The following is a 25,357-nucleotide window of genomic DNA, read 5'->3' as shown; positions in this document are numbered from 1 at the left end:
TTCAGTCGAACAAAAAATAGGCCGTTCCTAATGTGGATGTACAAATCCCGTCTTACATCTGTTATACGATTAATCTGATACTACAGATCATTATAAAACTTTGTTTATACCAGCCGATACATTGATACGTAAAACGTTTTCCTTGTTTGCCCCTAGGCTCGAATACTTCAGGTTTCCCACGGTAGTGTAACAACACTCTATAATCTCGTAAGCTTTAGCAAGCAACTATGAAATCTTCAGTAGAAAATATATAAGCTTGAAATAAGCCCCCGCCATCAACACAACACAACGAAACAACCTGTGCAAATTAAATCAATCTCACCCGCAATGCCTCTTGTAAGACGAAAACAAACCAAAGATCACACGCCAGTGAATACACGCCAGTGAAACCACGCCAGTGAATACACCACAGCGACTCTGGGGCGCGCGCGGTGGCGAATTTATCTGAGCGCGCCACAGAGAATTTCAAGAGCTCTTCTCCACACTCTAGATCGTTCCAGTGTTGGGTGTATGAAAATTTTCCTCTGCCATCAACGTGCGCTTACACATATCAAATACGGTGGTGTATATGAACGAAAGAGAAGCGCTCTCGTTTTGCTTGCCAGAGTGCGGGGAGTAATTTCAATTTCTCTTTACTGCACAGAGGATAGGGACATCACTGAAGGTCACAACACTAAACATCATTTGCCATTTCTCACACGCCGCCCCTTTCTCACTCTCACTTACTCTCTCTCTCTCTCTTTCTCCCTCTCACTTACTCTCTCTCTCTTTCTCCCTCTTTTCTATCTCTCTCTCTCTCTTTATCCCTCTCTTCTAACTCTCTCTTTCTCCCTCTCTTCTATCTCTCTATTTCTCCCTCTCTTCTATCTCTCTCTTCTATCTCTCTCTCTTCTATCTCTCTCTTCTCTCTTATTTCTCTCTCTTTCTCTCTCTCTCTCTCTCTCTCTCTCTTCTCTCTCTGTCTTCTGTCTCCCTTCCTTCGTGTTCGTGGTAACTGTCACGGGTCACATACTTCTTACTGTTTCTCTATCCATTTCTAAGTTGCGTGATAAGATCTTCTGATAATCTGAAATATTTATTAATGTCCAATCACGCGTACGATGTAATTATTGAGGTTTGAGAAGACAATGCTATTTTTTGTTTGCCGTTACTCTGTAAATAGTTTTTTTTTTGCATTTTAGTGTAGAAGGAAACAAGTTTAATATTACACTTGGTAAATAAAATATTTGTAGTCCTGAAAAAATTTGCAAAATGTTTGTATAGTGAGAAAACAATAACTGTTTTCAAATGTTCACACCATCAAGCTGAAAGGTGTATCTTTCCGAAACGTTGAACTATGGGTAGACAGGCGACCAAAAATCGAAAACTACATCAACTCAAATTTAATTCAGTTCTATTCAGCGTTTCAACATACACTATAATTAAGGAAATTCATTGCTATCTAGAAAATACTTAACTAGGTAATACGGATGTTTGAAGATGAAAATTCCGTTATTTAAACTTTTCGTATCTGAATTGAATTTTAAATGAATCAAATATGCCATGTGAAAAGTAAGAACATTTTTTTGTGATGTATTATTGACAATATATATTCACTGTATTGGTATGAACTATTATGAAGAATAGCTGATCAATGTCTAAAAATATCCACGAATTAGCTCCGGGAAAATAAGTCTCCCAAAGACTTCACTCTCGATGGGGGATCCAAGTACAATTTTTCTTCTAACGTATTGTTGTCCATTTTTGCTCTATAATAAGGACAATTCAATTGATGTTTCAATGGCAGTCACAATTTGTAGAGAAGCCTTGGATGTACTGTGTACGGAAACGTTTGATCTGACTACATTTTGCCATACACATTACTGCGTAATAACAAATGAACCCGAAGGTACTCTTTTCATGACCAATGTAATTAGAAACATATTTATTCGCAGAAAATTAAGACTTGTAATGTCCAGTATGTCTATCCATCAAGAGCAGTATTACGTCAAGTGACACTTTCATTAGCCACTTGCGTTTCCAACAAATTAAATACTTATCCTGAAAATTAGAACCAATTCATTTTCGAAGTATTAGTTTGTATAGCACTTATTTATCCATATTTCCTGAACGAAAATTCCGAACGAAATAATATACAAGCTATAAGGATGACTGGAAAGAGACTGCATTATAATCAACTGAATGGCTTTTGTTCTATCGACATAGCATAGCTTCACACTATTTACGTCAATGCAAATGAAAACTTTGAAATGTCTACCTTTCCCATTCACAAACCGCATTCTCCGTCTGTCGCTTTCTGTTTAAAGGGTTTGAAATAACATGTGACCTTGTCTTACTTTACTATCCAATATTGAATTCCAAAACAAATTGAACGTTCCAGGTTTCTTATAACTAATTAAGGTCCATCAATAAAGAAGAAACACCAGATAATCTTAAACGACGCCGCCAAGAACAGAACAACGAAAACAAAAAGGTAAAAACAAAAAAGAATGAAAACTTTAGAAAGTTCATTGCATACTAATTAGCCATTTTTCAGATGATGCGATTTTCAAAAACAACATAACTTTCTGATACAATAGTTCTCACAATCCGTTTTATTCATTTACTTTATTCAAAAACGATATTTAATTTCATTCTAAATAGTCAATTTTTTCAGTTTCATAATTTCATTCTTATTTATTTTATTTATTTTGAATATTTGACTAATTTTAAGTATGTGATCTTTGCATTTTAATTATTTATTTCATTCAGCATTCCTTTTATTCATTTTGTTCATTTGGATTTATTTAATCTATTTTATTCGTTTCATTCTTTGGATTCACTCTGATCAGTTTATTTTTTTCGTACATTTTATTCATATAATTTATTTAACTTATTTTATTCATTGTTTTTCTTCTATGCATTCTATCCGGTTTTTCCAGTTTATAAATGTTTTCAGTTTCTTCATTTTAATAATTTGATCAATTTTTCAGATTTATTCATTTCGTCCGAATTATTTATTTGACGCAATATATTTTTTTCTATTATTTTATAACTTTTAAACATCACTGTTTAAGTTTTTCATTTCAATCAATTAATTTTCTTTTTCTTTTTATTCATTTTATCAATTCTGTTCATTTTGTTTATTTGATTCGTTTGTTCTATTTATTCATGTTATTCAATTCATTTTTGTATTAGTTTTATCCTTTTCATTCATTCCAATCATTTTATTCATTTTATCCATTTCATTCATTGTATTCACTGGATTCATTAAATTCATTCTATCTTTAGATTCATTTGTTTCAATTGGTTCATTTGATTGATTTGATTCAATTGATTCATTTGATTCATTTTGTTCATTTCTTTAATTTTATTCATTTCATAATCAGTCATTCCACTAATTTATTTCATTCAATTTGTTAGTTTGAATCAATTTAATTTGTTCATTCAATTTTATAACTGTTTCTAAATATTGCCTAATTTTTCATTTAATGAGCTAATCTAATATGATTTATGTATTTTATTAATATGTTTATATTATTCATTGTATCCATTTAATGAATTTGAGAACATTTTGTTTTTTTTGCTTTATTTTTTTTTAGTTTGATCGTTTTATTGATTTTCTATGTTTTATTCAGTTTATTCGAGGTTTTATTCGTGCAGGGCTAGAAACTGCAAACTAATGAACGAGCTCTGCAAACTAATGAATGATCCAACAGTGACATGTGTAAGAAATGTCTCATCTCACTGCTAGGTGGATTAAGCTTTTATGTATCATCGATTCAAAAAATTCCGTACTTTCACTTACACAGCTGTGTTCGCAATTAAAAAACGAAGAAAATGATGTATTATACATTTCTTTTGCTTGCATTTTTACCTGCGAAAATTGCAATTAAACACGTGGGGTACATTTATACCCCAGTGCAACATGGAAAACGCAAGCGCAACGTTCTAGGGTTAAAAACATAGACAAGCAAATATTTTTGACGTTAACGAAATTTCACTTTCATCTAGGGGTCCGAAATTGGTTGGTTACCCTAAGCTGAGTAATTTAATACAATAATGTGTAAAAAGAGCAAAATCTAATCAATCATAATTATTAAACCCTCGTCCCAACCATGTTAAAATAATGTTGATTCTATATCCGCGTTCGATCCGTTTGTTATGCTAACTGCTCGAAGACATGTTTTTATACTTAGGGAAATATCTCTCGGTGTGTTCCAAATCGAGAATTTTACGGTGGACGCAAAATGCATTGTAATATAGTATGTCGTTGACAAAAAGAGTATTTCAATGATCTAGCAAACGAGTGCTTAAATAGTCTGATACAAATATCCACGAATTAGCTCCGGGAAAATAAGTCTCCCAAAGACTTCACTCTCGATGGGGGATCCAAGTACAATTTTTCTTCTAACGTATTGTTGTCCATTTTTGCTCTATAATAAGGACAATTCAATTGATGTTTCAATGGCAGTCACAATTTGTAGAGAAGCCTTGGATGTACTGTGTACGGAAACGTTTGATCTGACTACATTTTGCCATACACATTACTGCGTAATAACAAATGAACCCGAAGGTACTCTTTTCATGACCAATGTAATTAGAAACATATTTATTCGCAGAAAATTAAGACTTGTAATGTCCAGTATGTCTATCCATCAAGAGCAGTATTACGTCAAGTGACACTTTCATTAGCCACTTGCGTTTCCAACAAATTAAATACTTATCCTGAAAATTAGAACCAATTCATTTTCGAAGTATTAGTTTGTATAGCACTTATTTATCCATATTTCCTGAACGAAAATTCCGAACGAAATAATATACAAGCTATAAGGATGACTGGAAAGAGACTGCATTATAATCAACTGAATGGCTTTTGTTCTATCGACATAGCATAGCTTCACACTATTTACGTCAATGCAAATGAAAACTTTGAAATGTCTACCTTTCCCATTCACAAACCGCATTCTCCGTCTGTCGCTTTCTGTTTAAAGGGTTTGAAATAACATGTGACCTTGTCTTACTTTACTATCCAATATTGAATTCCAAAACAAATTGAACGTTCCAGGTTTCTTATAACTAATTAAGGTCCATCAATAAAGAAGAAACACCAGATAATCTTAAACGACGCCGCCAAGAACAGAACAACGAAAACAAAAAGGTAAAAACAAAAAAGAATGAAAACTTTAGAAAGTTCATTGCATACTAATTAGCCATTTTTCAGATGATGCGATTTTCAAAAACAACATAACTTTCTGATACAATAGTTCTCACAATCCGTTTTATTCATTTACTTTATTCAAAAACGATATTTAATTTCATTCTAAATAGTCAATTTTTTCAGTTTCATAATTTCATTCTTATTTATTTTATTTATTTTGAATATTTGACTAATTTTAAGTATGTGATCTTTGCATTTTAATTATTTATTTCATTCAGCATTCCTTTTATTCATTTTGTTCATTTGGATTTATTTAATCTATTTTATTCGTTTCATTCTTTGGATTCACTCTGATCAGTTTATTTTTTTCGTACATTTTATTCATATAATTTATTTAACTTATTTTATTCATTGTTTTTCTTCTATGCATTCTATCCGGTTTTTCCAGTTTATAAATGTTTTCAGTTTCTTCATTTTAATAATTTGATCAATTTTTCAGATTTATTCATTTCGTCCGAATTATTTATTTGACGCAATATATTTTTTTCTATTATTTTATAACTTTTAAACATCACTGTTTAAGTTTTTCATTTCAATCAATTAATTTTCTTTTTCTTTTTATTCATTTTATCAATTCTGTTCATTTTGTTTATTTGATTCGTTTGTTCTATTTATTCATGTTATTCAATTCATTTTTGTATTAGTTTTATCCTTTTCATTCATTCCAATCATTTTATTCATTTTATCCATTTCATTCATTGTATTCACTGGATTCATTAAATTCATTCTATCTTTAGATTCATTTGTTTCAATTGGTTCATTTGATTGATTTGATTCAATTGATTCATTTGATTCATTTTGTTCATTTCTTTAATTTTATTCATTTCATAATCAGTCATTCCACTAATTTATTTCATTCAATTTGTTAGTTTGAATCAATTTAATTTGTTCATTCAATTTTATAACTGTTTCTAAATATTGCCTAATTTTTCATTTAATGAGCTAATCTAATATGATTTATGTATTTTATTAATATGTTTATATTATTCATTGTATCCATTTAATGAATTTGAGAACATTTTGTTTTTTTTGCTTTATTTTTTTTTAGTTTGATCGTTTTATTGATTTTCTATGTTTTATTCAGTTTATTCGAGGTTTTATTCGTGCAGGGCTAGAAACTGCAAACTAATGAACGAGCTCTGCAAACTAATGAATGATCCAACAGTGACATGTGTAAGAAATGTCTCATCTCACTGCTAGGTGGATTAAGCTTTTATGTATCATCGATTCAAAAAATTCCGTACTTTCACTTACACAGCTGTGTTCGCAATTAAAAAACGAAGAAAATGATGTATTATACATTTCTTTTGCTTGCATTTTTACCTGCGAAAATTGCAATTAAACACGTGGGGTACATTTATACCCCAGTGCAACATGGAAAACGCAAGCGCAACGTTCTAGGGTTAAAAACATAGACAAGCAAATATTTTTGACGTTAACGAAATTTCACTTTCATCTAGGGGTCCGAAATTGGTTGGTTACCCTAAGCTGAGTAATTTAATACAATAATGTGTAAAAAGAGCAAAATCTAATCAATCATAATTATTAAACCCTCGTCCCAACCATGTTAAAATAATGTTGATTCTATATCCGCGTTCGATCCGTTTGTTATGCTAACTGCTCGAAGACATGTTTTTATACTTAGGGAAATATCTCTCGGTGTGTTCCAAATCGAGAATTTTACGGTGGACGCAAAATGCATTGTAATATAGTATGTCGTTGACAAAAAGAGTATTTCAATGATCTAGCAAACGAGTGCTTAAATAGTCTGATACAAAATGGTGAAGTTTATTTACATTTTAATTTTCCATAACCAAACTAAATTATATCATATAAATCAAGTACATACCATTAGGATAACTTCCCATGTTTCAGAAATAGAAACCGGCCTTTTTAATAAAATCCACCTACTTTGGATAATATTTATTTTTCGAGAGCTCATTGAAAATATGAGCATAGCGTTGCGAATTAAGCTATTTGTGTATGTGTGGCAATATGTCACATATAAGCGTTTCACTTGAAATAGCATACAACAGTAATATCTGAATAACAACATGTGTATTAGCGCACGAACTTCTGCCATACAAATTTCGATTTTTGGCCAGGAAAATTCACCACTGTGAAATAATCCAAAAAATTTCATATTTGGTAAATTACGAGCACATATAAGGTACCAAAAGTATTATTTCGAATTTTTGAAAAAAAATTTTCAATTTTACTTTTTGAATGTTTTTTACTGTTAAATTTCTTTTCTTGAATCTATGTATACTAACTTTATCAATTGTTTGAGCAATGCAAAAAGTTAAGGTACCAAAAGTATTATTTCGAATTTTTGTAAAATAATTTTCAATTTTACTTTTTGAAATTTTTTTACTTTTTGAAAAATTTTTACTGTAAAATTTCTTTTCTTGAAACTATGTATACTAACCTTATCAATTATTTTAGCAATGTCAAAAAGTTATTTATTTTCGAACAGAACATTTTAAAATGTTCTATAATATTTTACACCTAGATTCATTTAATGACCGACGATAGATAAAATTCCAACATTTCAAATCTAAATGCCACCCTATCGTTTACAATTAGAGAGTATTAAGCATACTCATATGGTAAATTTTATAATAACAATATTCTATTTACCATCATTATTGCGATAGTAATACAAAACAGTAAACGCAACCCAAGAAAGCAAATAAACTGAAATCGCACACCAACATAAACAATGAGCCGTGATTAGCGTCGATTGATATGATTTATGGATTCTTTCATTACTTTGCATTGCTTCGTCAAGTGTTATTAGTAAACTGTACCGCGGAAACGAGTTCGATTTCCCGTTCGAGCGACAGCTTTTTTTCTAAAAAATCTTGGTAATTTCGTACCATCACATAGCTTTTAAATCGTTATAACTACGTTGAGATATAAACCAAGTTCACCTTGAACATGTGCTTCCATAATAATTGATTGGCATGTGTTGTGTGCGATAGTAATATCAGTAACAATACGCGGTAGTTGTTATTTATCTGCATCTAATTTACAGTGAAAAAAATGGTTTTTGAAGACAACGATGTTGCGTGACATAATGTTGTTGCACGGATGCAGTAAACATTTGGCGCGGTTTTTATTCTTATATGTAATCATGAATGAAATAAACAGAACACTTCGCCCGTATCGATACCCTACACCTGTTGCAATGATATTTCGTTACTCCTCATTCAACGAAAATCGCATATTGCAAACGATTCCAACAAAGCGCAGCTACATATCGACACCTATCAGATATCGGTAGCAGCATAAGTCCACATGGAACATGAACGATAGCACGACGAGAAGCAACCGTGTGGCAACATCGTCCTCGCATCATCGGTCGGTATGGCAGCCGAAGAAAAGGTGCTCCTTTTTCGGCGTGTTGCTTTATAAATACGTGTGCTTCTATGCTGCTAATGACACAAAGCTCGTGCCAACCGAAAGGGAAACAACTGAACAACAATCGGTGGTGTCCGATCCATAGTGCCAAAGGACAAGCAACAGTTACCATTCAGTGATCAAAAAAGGTTTAGTCAAGTGAGGTGTTATTTATTTGGTGCTTTGTGTTAATCGGGAAGGTAAAGGAAGAATCCCATGTGTTTTACAGTTTGGCGTATAGCCCATTATTAGACTTCCTCAATAGGTTTTTGATACATATCAATGAAAACTAGTGTGTGCAAACTGAATGCGTGATACATCCGAATTTTTTCAATAAGTGAATAATACGTTCGATACAGCTGAGAAAAGGTGAAGGCAGTTTTGTTAATTATTAATCAGAAGTTTTTTTTTATTAAATCCTGAGTTTGACTGACGGACAACAAAACTTTTTGTAATGGACTGTTAACCGGGGTTTTGCATATAATATACATCACACCGGACGGTATGCTGCAAACCGCAGCAAGTAATTGTACGATTGTAAGTGAAAATCGGAAAAAGGTTCCCGCCATGTGAGGCGCGCAATTAAAATATTAAAATAGTCGGACCGAACTAATGGGTTCACTCTGTTCTGGATTCTGCTGGTAGCAGACCTTCACAGAGGATTTCTCTGGTAGATTTACGTCTAGGGTGCTGAAACGTGACCGTCGGCAAAGCATCGTCGAGTAATGTCGGAATTTTTATTTTTGCTATGTGAACTCTAGATGAAACAGTACAGTGTGTATGAACATAAATATGCAGTAGTTAATGCTGTTTTGTAGGTACTCTAATAAAAGTAGTTTTATGTCACCGTTACCTACTCACAGATTGACGAAATGGTAACAAAACTATGTTTTCAAAAGATTAATATGAAAAACATACGACTTTTATGATTATCTTAACATTTTATACGGTATAGCATATGCCAGTTGTTTGCATGTCATACGAGCTTCTTATGGTTCTCATAAACATAAGAGAAATGTATAATACTGTCAAAATCGATAAATCAAAGATGCCATTATGAAATCATAGCAAACCGATTTGACAAAATAAATGCCGTTTCATAAGATAATCTTATGATTTCCATGCGTGTAACTTGTGGCTAAAAATTATACGATATTCCTATGAAATTCGCTGTATTTTTTGCCTGAGTGTAGAAATGCGAAATTGTTATTTTAGTTTAATAGAATCATTGTTTTGATTTCAATAAGCTTGAACTTATTGGCGAAAAAAGATTGCTTCGATTTGATTTTGCTAATTCTGCTTTTAAAAAAATCGGTCTACACGACAGCTAGGGACAATTCTTTTCAAAAAGATAACTAAAGATAGGGTAGGTAGCTTACATACTTTACTTTTTCGATGAATTGCAGATCTAAAACCAAGGTTGTTGCTTAACACTACCAACTCCAAGCCCCAAAAATAGTTGTAACGCTATTTTGATTTACTATATTTCCACTGTTCTCATGGATAGTTCCATGTTTGTAGATGTGTTTAGAACAAAAACTTGTCACGGGAAAATTGAATTGTCATTTCGTTTTATTAACCAATTTTTAATCTTGTGGCATCTAAAGTATTCTACACACTCGTCATCCATGAGTATTATAATTTCTAGGATCCATTGGCGTACAGTGGAGTTAGAGCAATTCAAATTAGTATTTCGACTAATTTTGAGACTTGGTGCTAGGAGCGTTAAAATACGACTGTACCAATATAACTATGACAAATTATTATAAGCTTGGAATTTATGCAAACCCGCATAATTTGTTTTAAGGCGCAAATTTTCTAACTTTTCGATCCAAAGCGATTTTTGTTTTCAAATGTCCATTGAGGCACCTGATTGTAAAAAATTTATTCATTTTAGAATATTTCTTGAGCGTTTTTTCAAAACGTCATATCTGCAATGAGTTACTCTCTTTGTTTACTTTCTCTTTCGATTTTCACGGCGTCACTATAACACTTTTCACTTATTTTACAGTACAGATCGAAAGACGGTGGTTTTAACTAGCATATTATGCAAAGAGCTGAGGGATATATGTTAAAGTGACCGAATTATTAACAGAAGAGAAAGTAAACAAAGAGAGTAACTCATTGCAGATATGACGTTTTGAAAAAACGCTCAAGATTTGATTAATTTTTTTTTCGAAGAAAGAACCTTGGATTTCGGTGTTTTGAAACAAGTCAAAGGGCTTACAAAAACCAGTCAACACAAGAAAATTCACACTAAGAAACATGAATAAACCAATTTTCCTAAGGAACGCTAACAGAAACATAAAAAGAATTGCAACACTTTGAAGTCTAGAGATGTTTTTTTTGTAAATTAACTGGGAAACCCGGAGCAATTCGGACCTACGTAAGTAAATGGTCCTTTTAGTTTGAAACCTCAGCTGCATTTTGGTGCCATAAAAGTTCATTTGCACGATTTCTTGGCAGCGCTAGGCGACGATTTGCAAAACATTACGTTTTTCCAACTTTTTACAATGTAGGGGTAATTAAGACCTCCCTACAGCGCAATTCCGACCGTTGTTTTTTTTACAATGGAATTATGTTTAACTATGAAATATTTATTGGAGAAACTCCTTAGCAAAAAAAAAAATTGCGTCACAAAAACTTAATCTGGTTGGTCACAGCTGCCGATTGGCGCATCATGTATTTTCTTTGCTGTGGCGTGTGTAATCGTATGGATAGAGCCGCTGAACGGTGGTTGATGGAATAGAAGGTCTAAATCACCTCGTACGCTCATTTCGCACAAAAGTGGTGAGCGAAATCTTGAAAATATCTATGTCTTCACCCAAACAAAAATCATCCTATAACATAGGAGCCTCATGCTTTCCAAAATGCTAACCAGTTATTTTTTCCACATCTATTTATTGTTTTACTCACGGTTTTACCATTTTATTGTTTTTTGTTTTCAGGATGGCAAAAAAATGAAACACGTTGTATATCCAACCAACAGAATTAGATTTAGAAAACCAAAGAATTAGATTCAGTTGTCAAAATTAATGTTTTAGAATAGCGGTTCCATGAATACGTACGACAGTCAGAAAGTCTTACGATTTTCTGAGAAATTGGGGGAGTCCCAACTCCCCCCATGATCTTAGCCCTCACAAAGGGAAAGAATCTCAGAGGCCCGACTAGTTACAGTTCTCTAATTTCAATGAACTTGTAATTTGAAATACCAATGATGAAGCGTTTTCGACTTTTCTATTCTCTTACTGATAAAATGACAAAAAAGAGGCTTTTGATTTTATTGGGTCTTAAGGACGTGCTTCTTGAAGTCATAAGTTTAGCTTGCCTTTTTGAGGGTTAATAGTCCCGGGATTCTTTATATTATAACTTCAATAACGATCATATAGGTAATTTCCAATAGTAAAATGAAATTATCGCAGTTCGAGTTCAACTGCACGTAAAAAGTTATGATGAAACAAAATTCAAGTCGAATTGAATATCTAGTGGCTAAATTTGTATGTTTGCTAATCAGAAAACCGTTTATTTTATACGCAAATATAAACACATCCTTGCTTGACAATGGTTTTAGCAACATGGGTTTGTACTTTTGACAGTTAACCCAGCAAAGCGATAAGGGCCAAGGTCCAAGGATTGATTTCTTTTTGCACATTCGACAATACTAACATTTTAAGAGACTACTGTGTGACAAGATATAAGTGTATAGAAACTTTTTCAGGTTCTGACAACGTAGACTAGACGATTATTTCTTCCTTTTGCAATTGTTTTATTCGTCTAGAAGTGTATATTGGGTTGCGAAACAATTGTATATTTCGATTAAAAAGGCTAAACGATTAACAATGGTTTATAGAAGCTTCTGGACCATCCTCTGTATTTGAACATCGGCCAAATCACTCCTCATTATGATATGGAGTGGAGCATACATCAATGATGTCCGCGTTTTTGTATAGAAACGAGTCAAAAACAACACTGCATGTCACATTTTGAAGATTGTGGTAATAACTTGGATCCAGCAGCTCCTTCTAAATAAACAAATGATGTTTGTGCAGAATTAAGCACTGGCTCACAGAGCAAAATCTACCCAAAATTGGTGTAAAACTCATTTTCCGGTTTCATCACGTCCCAAGCGTGGCCATCACAGTCACCGCACCTCAAGTAGTTATATAGGGTGATGAGCCCATTTGCACTATGTTTCTATTATCACCCTACCCATTTCAAGCCGTTGGTTAGAGCAGTGTCTGCCATCTTTGTTCAACACATTGAGTCAAATGGTAGCGTAACAATAGGGGCACTCGATTTGAGTTTTCGTTGCGATAATTCACGAGAATTTTACTATTTTCAGTGCATTTGTGTTATTATATTGATTCTTAACAACGAAGCAAAGCTGTTGATGTCAATTTTTACGCATTCCATCGAATGTAGGGCGAGGAATTAACGAATTAGTGAGACACCTTGCTTAGTATGGTGAAAATAGGCACTTTACCCTATGTTGTGGATCGAGAAATTTTATGAATTCATTCAATTCAATTCAAATCACAATAAACTTTCGCTTGCGGTGCTCGCGATATCTCGCGAAGCGCTCAACTGAAAATTATGACATTTGAAAAATCTTAAGGGGTTATATATGTTGAGATGCGGGAAAAAAGGGAAAAGTTGGAGTTTTTGTAAAGTATGTAGCCATATCTTTATGAAATACCTACTTGTTATACGTCTAGCGTAGTACAATGTCTAATTTGCAATATCCACTTGAGAACATAAAACAATATTTATAATTGTTATAGCAATTTCCGCAAAACTCGTTTTTCAAAGAGGTTTGCCGTGACTACGATTCCAGTCCAACAGCTCAACTGAAAGCATAATACTAAAAAATCGTTAGAATATGTACCTGTGGTGGCCTTGAGCGATCGATTAAAAAAATTCTTCGTTTTGAAAGCGGAGACGATAGAAAAAAAAACCCGGTGATATTGAAATTCGAATCAACGCAAATTTCCATGGGTATCGATTCTGGTCAAGTTTCGGCAAAAATACTCCTGCCCATCTCTACCAAAACCCTAAATATTAATACTTTGATAGAGTAAACATTTTTGCTGTAATTTTGCGTATTTAGGAAAATTGTAGGATCGTTTTCATTCCAAAAATCCTATAAAAATTTCAAACTGATTGATATGCTTGGAAAATGTTCACAGACATGCCAAACATTTCTGTCAGAAATTTGCAAATTAGTTTCTAATAGTATTGCAATTATTCGTCCAGAAATTATCGGGAGGATTTATATTTGAGGCGAATCTTTGAACAAGTTCTTCGGAAAATACATAATAGATTTCTGTAGCAGAAAATTCCTGGAGACTCCTTCAGGAATTTTGGTAGTAGATTTGTTGCTATTATTTTGTAGATTCTTTTCTAGCGAAAGATTACTTGCTATGAGATTGTCCATGAAATTACTATCTCTTAGGAATCTCTTCTTGGGTTCAAAAAGGCTTCCTACAGGCAATCCACAAAGTTCAGTAACAGGAAATTGGAGAGAGTTGGGATAGTTAAAGCACGGGGTAGGTAAAGCACTAAGGATATTGTAGCGATTTTTTGCACACCTTACGTGTGTTGTAAACTATAGCCGTAACCTACCATTATAATAACAAAAATTGCCTGTAAATGGTTAAACACTGTTGTTTGAGCGCCAGGAATGCGGAACATGAATTGAGTGCCCTAATTTTCATCCTCTAATGCGTGAAAATAGGGACCGTTCATATACCACGTGGACAAAAAACCTTCGGGGTCAACCCTATCTCCCCCTACGTGGATAAGCGTGGACAATTCCTATACCAGCACCCCCTCCCAACCCTGTTCACGTGGATTTTCAAAAAAAAAATGTTACAGTTCATGAAAATGTGTTTTCAGAAAATTTTACAATGTGTCAGACTACTATATTGCAAAAGGACTTATTGAAACTTCGTTTCAACCACAGAGTGTCATACACTTCTTTAGACATTTGTGAAATTTCCATGGAAATATCTTATTTCTAAACGACTTATGATCTTTTATATTTACGTTTTAAAGATTCATCATAATAACTCAAAATTGAAGTAATCGATGGATTCTTGAATTGGTTCGTAATTTTAATCACCAGCTTTGCGCATCCAAAATTTGTTACAGAAGATTGCATCAGGTGACTCAGACAGAAAATTTTTCCTAGGATTTCGATTTTTTCGCGCGACTTCCTATGATTGTGATGTGAAGATAAGTGCTCACACCAATGACGATTCAAATTTATTTCATTTTTTTGTAAATTATGAAAATATAATAAAAAGTTCACGTGGACATTCCCCATAACTGCCCCCCCCTCCCCATGGACAAGCGTGAACTTTCTCGTGACCCCTCCCCTCCCCCAAATTATCCACGTGGTGTATGGATGGCCCCTTACCCTTTATTGCAAAGATAATGGCTTGACGAATATAGTTTATCCAATTTCTGTAAATATCATCATTTAGAATGTGTGAGGAATGGACTTCAACGCGAATACTAATGAACATAAAGTGAGGCAATTACAGTGCTGCTTTCTTACAATCATATCGAGTTGTTCTTCCAAAATGCATATTATCATATTCACAACCTGAATTATGCTATAGACATACCCCGGCGACGCGACGTAGGTTTTAGCATTTCCGTTGATGGAATCCAACGGAATAAAATATGTGACAGAAACATGACAAATTTGAAAGATTGTCAGCGAACAAAATATGATTATCAAAGTTCTTCGGTAAAGGTGTAATACTAATCTCTATACAATACTCCGTACTGTTGATCCACACTTCGCGACTGCGAAAAAAACCCAAAACCACGACGTCATGATGGATTCATACGGTTGTCGATTTCAGGATTAAACTCGCGGTATTGATTTTCTTCCATCACCGTCTGACATGCCTGAACAGCAATATACGCTATCAGCCTTACCCCATGGCCATGGTTCCACCTTGTTGTACCTATCTTAACAAAATTTAATCCAAACATTCTCTCTCACGTATGGTTTAGTGCATTGTAATCTCAGTACGCAAATTTTAATCGGATATCATCCAGGCTCGCTGTAGTGGAAATAAAGATAGGCTGACATCAAGTTGATTAAAGCAATTATCCAAACTGTCGTTGAAATGACATGTCATAATTTTAGTTTCCATCAGTTGGCCAACCATTCACCCATTCGTTCATTTATCGGTCGATTTGAGCGACACACTTACCAACACCGTGCAACACCCTCTCTTAAGCCGCTAGTATATATACACTGTTTGTTGATTATTCTGACGATATTTCGTTACACGTCGGTCTATCTTTAAGGAAATTATCTGGACATTCGGTAAATGATTTTCTTTTAGTCAAATATTTGAGGTAGCATTAGGAACATATAATCATAGGGTCTTTTACACACAGACTTGCCAAGTGTCAAAAATTTCAAACGGACTGTCAAAAAGTGCAGACAAACGCGGGTTTTCTTAAAAGAAGTACAAAGGGAAGCCCATGCAAAGCTTATGGGATCTTCTAGTTTATATTCATGATTGCTAGTTTTACTGTGTCTGTAATCGAGAAATTTGAAAGTGAACAATATAAAACTGATCGAAACGGTGCACAAGTACTTAGGGGCCACCCATATGCCATGCGGGCAATTTAGGGGAGGGTAGAGGTCACAACACAAGAAAGTCCACACTCGTCCATAGGGAAGTGGGTGGGGGTATTGGAAATGTCTAAGTGAGCTTTTCATTATATTTTTGGATATGAATTTTTCGTGTTCCACTCGTCAGTAACTGACATCAACGTGGGGCCAGTTAGACGATATATCCAAACTATCATCAAATTGGCACCAGTTAGACATTAAATCCAAACGTCCACACACCATGTATAAATACCTAAAGCAACTGGCCAGTACCGAGTAATATATCGGTTAGCCAAGCACAGAAGCTTTGGGTCGTTGACGAGTATAGGGAACTCTTTTGGCACGCCTGTGAGTATGCAACCTTTTTTAAAGTTTGAGATTGAATATCGTGGAACTTATAAATGGTATAAACAATTCAAAGTGTACAATTGATGCTTCAATCTATTCTGTATTAATCTCTCAAATATTATGAAAGATCAGTTGACTATGTTACGAGTTTTTACTATTAATGTAAACAAAAGTCGTACACACACGTGTCATAGGGGTGTATTTATGACAAAACTCATATGGCGTGTCATAATCGTGCATGGAAAATTTTCCATAGAAAAAATTATTAACATTTATTCATATCTTTGGCTTCATTTGGTCTATAAACAATCAGTGAAATGTATTTTGAGCCAAGTTGGTCAAGGAATCTATAAAAAATAGTCCTTTTTGGTTACAATGTTGCCAAGTATGCTATATTTCCAGTATAAATCTTAAACTGCATTTTTGTGTTTCTCAGACAGTTTTACACATAAAAACATAACTTGAGTCAATCCCCAGACACAGTCAATTGAAGCAAAAAATTAAAAAAAATTTCAGCACTTTTCTCCCTATATCTCAGTAATCAAGCAAAATGTCAAAATTCTAAAAACGCCACTTTGTAGAGATTTTTTAGACAAGTAGTGTGGCATATCTAACTCAGTTTACCCCAAAATGGCGTTTGTTATAAAAACAGCGACGAACTATCATAAAAAATCAGAAGAATACCGTACGAAAGAAATCAGAGAATAATTTCTGTCTGAATCACTTGATTTAACCTTGTGTTACTGTGTCGCCGAATACCACTAATTTTGGATTTGAAAGCATGCGTTTTGGTGTTGTAATTAACCTAATGAGAAGGTAGCCTAAACTGATATGTTTCATCAATTTCTAATACACTTTAGATACATTTTTGTACTTGCAAATGAAACGTACCAAAATAACTCCAGTTTTCAAAGAATTCCGGGTAATATGAAATATTTTTCTAAAATTCGAACGTACTTCACATAAAAGCTAACCAATGACAACACCAATCATTGAGTTTTGTTCGAGATGCACTTTAGCTACTTTAGCATTTTTGTACTTGGAGATAAAAAGTACCAAAATAGTTTTGGAATTTTCCAGTTTTTAAACATTTTCCAAAATATCAATCTTTAAAAAACGTACGTACTTCACTCACAATCATTGATTGTTGTTCGAGATGTACCTATATGCATTTTTGAACTTGGAGATGAAATTTTACAGTTTTTAAACATTTTCCGGGAAATATTCAATACTTTTTAAAAATTCGTGCGTACTTCACTCAAAAACTAATAATAACAATAATTGAGTTTTGTTACGATGGTGAAACCAAAGATAAACTCAAAATAAATCGGTCTGAGATTTCCCATGTACCATACAAATAAGACCCCTCGTTAAGGGGTTATATACAAAGTTTGAACTCAAAAAACCGAAATTTTTATTGAATATTCTGAAAGTACATACCTTTGAAAATATCTGTCCATAATTTCATCCAGATCGGAGCACCAGATTTCAAATTACAGCCGTTCGCAGCGCACAGGTTCTTCCGCGAGTGAAGTTAACACAAAACTTTAAACGCAATTTTCTCGGAACTATGTTTTTTGAAAAGTACTGTTGCGGTGAACGTGATATCTCAAAAACTATTCATTCGATCTTCATAACGTTTTTTTGAATTGTTTGTATAAATATTCTTGTGTACTTGAACGGTTCTTTTTTCATCCAAAAATTTTCGATTCTTCGCAATCAATTTTTGTTTAAAATTTTAAACATCAAAAAACTCAAGTTTTTGGTCAACAGGTCTTTTATCGGCAAAAATTTTTTATTGGGAAACCGATCCGTTCAAGTACACCACAATACATTTTTCTTCAATAATCCTTCTACTTTTTTGATTTCTGTTGAGCGGTTCGGCTTGGAGAGCATTCACCGCAAACCTCTGCCAAAAAACACGCTTCGGGGGATAAGCCATAACTCCGGCAACCTTGAATATTTTTTTTTAAATTCAACTTGTTTTTCCGAACTTCAATAGTACTACCAATGAACTGTCTTTCGCTTATTCAAATAAAATTTGCATAAAACATTTTTAAAAAATCACGAATTTAGCTCACTTTTTCGCGACAACTTTGTATATAACCCCTTAAGCAGTAAAACGATTTTGGTCGTTTCCAAAAAAATCAAAGCGAGGCTTTGGGTAACACCGCCGTCGATCTTTGCGTCGTATCTATGACAATACTTGCTGTTAACATCTTACCCGATTTTTCAGCAGCCAAATAACATACTTTGAAATACTTATAGCTGGATAAGCTGGATAATTTTGTTGTTATTAGCCAAGGCTTCGCACTATATTTTGCATGCGAATCAAATGAAGGCTCAATTCAGCGTACATATTTAATTTGAATTGCAACGAAAAAAAACCGAAAAAACGCTTTATAAATCGATAACCTTAAGTCCTGCAAGTTCGAGTTGTTCAATAAAATTCTACATTATGAGCATTTCCAAAACTTTGTCGAAGACACCAACTTTCTACCTCGTCAGTATAAAAAGTTAATTTTTCGAGTTGAATCATAGTAAACCATGCCTCAATTTATTTTTTATTAGATTGTGGGGAATATTCATACGATCAAGAGATTGGTTTGTAGTAGTTGTTAATCCAACTGACTAAACCTAAAACTCTTGTATCTTGCAATCCTCATCCATGCAGGGCAACCGTTAAGTACTGCTTTAGTAGGGGTTGTTTTCCTACTTATTTTGTTTTGTGTTAATCATCATGTTTTTATCCATGACTACTTTTATTACTTGCTGTCCAACCATCGCGATATATCTGACCTGCTCAGGTCTGCTGCAAATATCGTCACCAGTTGAGACATGAACCGATCCGGAGGTATCGACCAAGAGGATTTACATCCGTTTACAGCTACCTTCGCCGGGCTTCTTATCCTTCTTGGTGCTAGTCATTCCCATTTATCTGCTAACTGGTGCTGAGAATTTTTAGGCGGCGGTATTTCACCGTATACCGATGCCCATTTTCGCGATCCATTTCGCTGCCACTCCAACAGAATAATCATCGGCGGTAAAATTTCTCTAGACAACGATATCCCGATTTTCTCCAACTTCGTGTTTTCCTCCTTAGCTGCCGTTTCTAGCCCGCTGACCGACATCTGCTCTCTACTCACTACTGTTGCTAATATCGAAGCTTGTCGAAACGTGAACCGATCTTTCAGGGAAGCCGTCCAACCCCTTTCCAGCCACCCTCGCAAAGTTTCGTCCTTGGTTTCTTCATTGACTTGTTTCTAGAGTGACCAAACTCAAATGACATTTTATGTGTCAAAACGGTTTGCAGTATATTTTTTTCCTGAACAGGATAATAAATTTTTAAAAATATTTCAAAATCCTCCGCGAAAATTTTTTTATAAGGGGGGCTTTTACTCATTTTAAGTAAAAATTGCTATCGTTCACGAAAAATTCCGCCATTTTTTGAGTAAAAAACCTACTTTAATCCACCTAGCGGTGCAATTGTGCCTTTCTCAATCATGAATCACGAGAATGTGTGCGTTGTTTATATTCATTAAAAGCTTTTAAATGCATATATTACATTTTATTATTATACATCACATGACAACTATATACAGGAAAATAAATCATTATTCGAGTTCTAAAATTTCCGGAACCGATGATGGTGGCCAAATAGACTTTGAATGGATGTTAGTGACCTAATACTACAAATCAAAGCAGTTGTAGTCATATTTTGTAAAAATTTTCACCTTTATGCATTCATTGCAGAATTTATAAAAAACGACATTTTCTACGTGTTCGTACTCATAACCCTGTAATTCCGGAACCGGAAGTCGGATCCATTAGAAATTTAATAGCAGCCTATGGGAACGTTGCACCTTTCATTTGAGACTAAGTTTGTCAAAATCGGTTCAGCCATCTCTGAGAAAAATGAGTGACATTTTTGGTCACATACACACAGACGCACATACACACACATACATACATACACACACAGACATTTGCCGAGCTCGACGAACTGAATCGAATGGTATATGTCACTCGGCCCTCCGGGCCTCCGTTAAAAAGTCGGTTTTCAGAGCAATTGCAATACCTTTCTATTGAGAAAGGCAAAACCCCTTAATCGAAAAAATTTCTCAAAAACTCAACGTAGGGGTTAGGTATTTTTTACATAGAATGTGTATGCAAAATTTGAAATAAATCAGTTAAGTAGTTTTTGAATGGCAGGTAACACCGCAAATCGTGTGAGACGTTCTACAAAAAGCTTCATCACCGAGTGGCTTGTGGATATTTTTGCATGAAAAAATTACAGAATGTTATTGAACTGATACATTATAACACACAAAAGTTTCGTCAGTTCGCTTTACCCTAAGCCCTAAAAAGTGATTTTTTACTAGCTGAAACCCTTTCCCCCACCCCCCCAAATACAAAGTGGTTAAAATTAATAAAATGTACTTGGTGTGCTTGAAAACACAATATCGCTCACAACTTTTACAAAACAAAATATTTTGCAAAAGCAACACATTGGATAATGGGTTTCACTTAACTTGAGCTACACAACAAGAGGTAGCGCTATATGTCTAATAGGAGAAAAGGGTTTCCGTCAACTTACCCCAACTATCCCCGGGCACACACACAATGTTTTAAAACGTCGTTTTCGTACTCAAAATAAATAGCGTCCCAACCGTTAACTTTAAAAGAATACTTTATTCGGAGAAGTTCTTGCCTTTATGATTCCGCATCTACAAGAGCATATGGTTCAGTGATTAATTTACCTATAAGTAATATACGAAATTTATTTTCTGTACTAATTAAGATAGAAAGAATTTGTGTCTTCGGAAATGTTGTAGCAAATGTTACTACAAAAGAAAATGCTGAGGACATGGTATAAGACCACATAAAACTGTTGTTTTCATGTTGTTTTTTAGCAATTCTCCTACGTCCTTGGGATCCTTCACAAAGAGGTTTGTGGTATCGAAACACATATTTGTGAGACCTTTCCAACGATATGCTATGAGGCTAGAAAATCTGTAGGCGTAGGCAGTAGGCGTACGATTCGGTCACGTATATTTTGAAACGTATTTTTTTAAATTTTTCCTTTTATTCTGGTGTATTTGCTTCATTTGTGTCGAGTAAAGGTTGTGCAAAATTAGTGTTCCCTATTAACAATATCTGAAGAAATTTAATTTCAACGTAGATGATTAGGAAGACGTGACAGGTTGTCCCGTGGACGGCGGGTGCTACGCGTTTGCAAGTCCTTTGTGCATGCAAAATAAAGTGATCTGTGGGCCGAATCTGGTATCCAGTCGAATATCGAGTGAACAGATAAGTGCCCTCCTATACTGAGAAAGCTTTGACCAAAGGTGGACGAAAATTTGAAAACTGTGCTATATTTTTGCACATTCGAATCTGTTGTGTTTAACTGTTTCCATAATAATATACTCAGCTTAGTGGACATGTCAGCATCGGTATTGGTCTGTGGTTTGCAGTCAGACCAGCCACCCGGATCATCATCGATGCCTTCTTCGTCAACTTTATCTGAGCGGAATGCTCGGAAAAAGTAGCATAACGGTGGTTCCTGAGGCCTGCACTTGTTACAGACCAGCCAAGTAAATTTGGTGATATTAATCTGATTTATGATGAATTTTTATTATCCATTTAGTTGAATATTATATAAATCACACCAAACCCACATCCCATTTTCTTTCCCTACTAATCAATTCTATCATCCGTAATGCCTATGGAGATTGCGTGAGTTTCCCGCATCATCTTAAGTAGGTATTCAACTAACATTGTTTCCCTTTAGCGATCGTAAGGACATGACTAGTAGAACCGATCTAAAACTACTCGCTATACGACCTCATTCAACCATGTAAAATGTTGATTTGATAGGTTGCACTATATTTTAGCACAAATGGTTTAAAGTTTCTATGTGATTTAACATGGATAAACGATCCACATTATTTAATACTTCGTAGACACATTCCTATATATTCAAAAAATATATGCTATGCTAATTTTGGTAGATACGAGTACCATGTATAACTTCCTCGAAGAGTGTAATAGGCTGTGACTTCTGGTTCAAAAGTTATTCTTTATACAATGCTTAAGGGTCTACATAATTGGTGACACAGGCGGTTTTATAGTTCAGATGCGAGCGTCGTAAATAGACAATCTGAAGGACATGAGTTCGGTTCTTAATTTTTTAATATTTTATTTTATTTTCTGCCTGTAAAGCGGGAACGTTATTATGTAGAATTGTTAATTTCAAATAAAGTAATAAGGGAGATCATAATCGTTATTGCTGACGTGTTATTTTATTTTATCAAAGTTATGTTCTAACGTTATATTCACGATGCTACTCCAATCTTAATCCCTGAATGATTCGTTCAAAACTTTTGGTTAAAATAAAATCGTGCTTCATGGCCGGAGACACTCTTGCTGGCATATAGTGACAGATATTGCCCGGCTTACTCAATTAACCTACCTTCAGTTTACGGGGCACTCTATGGCAGTTCCAGTTCCAGCTCCACAGGGATACGACATGTTGAACATCAGTTGAGCTTCAAAATAACGGGAATCATTCCCGCTTCAGTCTCATTTCAATTTTAATGTTCTGACCGTATATTATTGCGCATCAAAAAAAAAATACAAAAAATTATTCTGTTACAATCCGATCCCAAGCCTTTTAAATCACATGTTTCAGATGATACCATCTGGACTATATTTCCGCTTTACACCAACGGTATAACTGGTGACCACAAAAAATACGTCAAGGTTCACTTGATTGAATGTTCAGTCCGCCGGGTAGCCAGAGACAGCACTATTTTCATAACTTTCAGGGCAACGAAAGTTAAATTTTGCAATAACTCATGAACCAGTTGGCATAGCTATGAACTGTCTTCAGAAGAAGTTGTTCTACTTGACTGAATCTATAGAATGTAGCGTACAATATATTTTTCAGTGGCACCAGGCGGCATAACTCCATACAAACTTAGAATCATTTGTGCTAAAACAAGCTCCAATAGATGTGAATCAGATTTCACGTAGGAGTTCGTTGAAGAATTGCGAATTTTTCTAACTTGGTTCTGCGGTATTCATTTATTTTTTTTCATGCATCCTCGTGCCACCCTAATGGCCAGGTGTGCAGTGAACTATACTATTGTAAAAAAAAAGATTTCACTGTATCAGCCACGGTCGTTTTTACTATGGTATGCTATGCTATGACCATTCCGACGATAGGCTATCACAGACAAACACACATAACAGTATTAAACTCGTCATCGCTCGTGTTGAAAATAGTTATTTTACAAATATGATAGTGTACAGGAACACCGCACTCAATATGGTGTCGCCCCTGCTCATATTTGGAAGGGTGAGAATCAGCAACGCCTTTCGTATTAACTTTCTTGAATAAGGTTGACTGAAAGTTAGTTCTGCATTTTATAGCGTTTCTGCTCCCTAATTCATCTTAGCTCCTCTATTCATCCCACCCATTTAAACACATTAGTTAGAGCAGTATGTGCTATCTCTATTTAACGTATTAGCTCAAATGGTAGGATGAATAAGGATACGTTGTACCCGACTTTTCACTTCGCTCAAACGCGAGTAATTTACATTTTCCAGGCAAAATTTTTAACTGCACTGCTTCTTAGAAACGAAGCAAAGATGATGATACCTATTTAAGCGCAATTCAGCCACTCTAATACCATGTTCACACTACAGAGTTAAAACATGTTATAATAATTAGCAACAAGAAAAACACCATCAAGATAGCGTTAAAACACGTTTTAACTCGTAGTGTGAAAGTAGTATAAGCCGAGTTATCAACGCAATAGTGTGACCTCCTGACTAATGAGAAGAATAAGGGCTCGTCTATCCTATATCAGTTACTTTTGATTTGCAAAAAAATAAAGTTGACTGTATTGAGGATATGTGTTGGACAACTCCAGCACCATATTATGGGCGAAATTATGAATAAAAACGCTTTTAATCCACCTAACAGTGTGATGAGACATTTCTTATAACTCTTATCACTCTCTTCGAATATTATATCGTTTGAAAACTTGGAAGTGTTCGATGATTATTTCTAGCGGTTGTAGAAAGAAGAAAAATGAAATACAAAATTCGTTTTATCGTAATAATGTTTGGCTTATTTCAATGGATTATTACTATATTGAACAATAAATAGGCGACAAGAGGTAATCCACAAACAACAAGCCATAACTTTTAAAGTATTCAAAATAGATATTTGAAGTCTTCAGTAAAGTTATTCGCAAAAGTAAGAGATACAAATTTGCTGAAGGCATCATTTCGATATAATCACTTCCACGAAAATTTGTGAAAATATCTCACTCTTAGGGGGATTAATCAGCAAAAACACAATACCAAAAGAAAGGGCATATTGCCTCCATAAAATTCTCCGAAGATACTATTGACCTAAAATAAGCCGTTTTGGCTTTAATAATAGATCATATGTTTTTGGTCATATTTCTGGCAATGGGAAATGATAAAAATCTTTCGTCCGCATTTAATGTTAAATATCTCTTTTGATAATAGTCCGATTTCAACAATCTATATAGATATAGCTTGCTCGAAAGGTATTCGTTAAAGCTGTCTAAAAACATATAAATTATTAATCTTTATTGTCAATTTCGGCAGATGATTTAAAAAACTGCGAAAAACGCCATTTTTACGCATTCAAACATTCATATCTTGGAAACTGAACATCAGAATCAAAAACAAATTAATGGCGTTCATACTGTTTTTTAGTTCTTTTACTT

General features: G+C 34.3%; 1 protein-coding gene across 4 annotated transcripts in view; it reads left to right on the top strand.

Moving 5' to 3' along the window:
• The first annotated feature begins 8,631 nt into the window (after nucleotides 1–8,631).
• LOC131682674 (short neuropeptide F) overlaps nucleotides 8,632–25,357 on the top strand; it is a 132,080-nt gene continuing 115,354 nt past the window's right edge. For 2 of the 4 annotated variants that reach the window (XM_058964343.1, XM_058964341.1), the window contains exon 1: nucleotides 8,633–8,971. The gene's annotated coding sequence lies outside the window, so the exon portion shown is untranslated. Of the gene's footprint in view, nucleotides 8,972–25,357 lie in introns of all 4 variants that reach the window. The other 2 variants (XM_058964344.1, XM_058964342.1) reach the window with 2 other exon arrangements.

This window comes from Topomyia yanbarensis, chromosome 2, assembly GCF_030247195.1.
Source record: "Topomyia yanbarensis strain Yona2022 chromosome 2, ASM3024719v1, whole genome shotgun sequence".
Taxonomy (NCBI): Eukaryota; Metazoa; Arthropoda; class Insecta; order Diptera; family Culicidae; genus Topomyia; species Topomyia yanbarensis.
The sequence above is the reverse complement of the archived record's forward strand: the minus strand, read 5'-3'. Positions and strand labels throughout refer to the sequence as shown.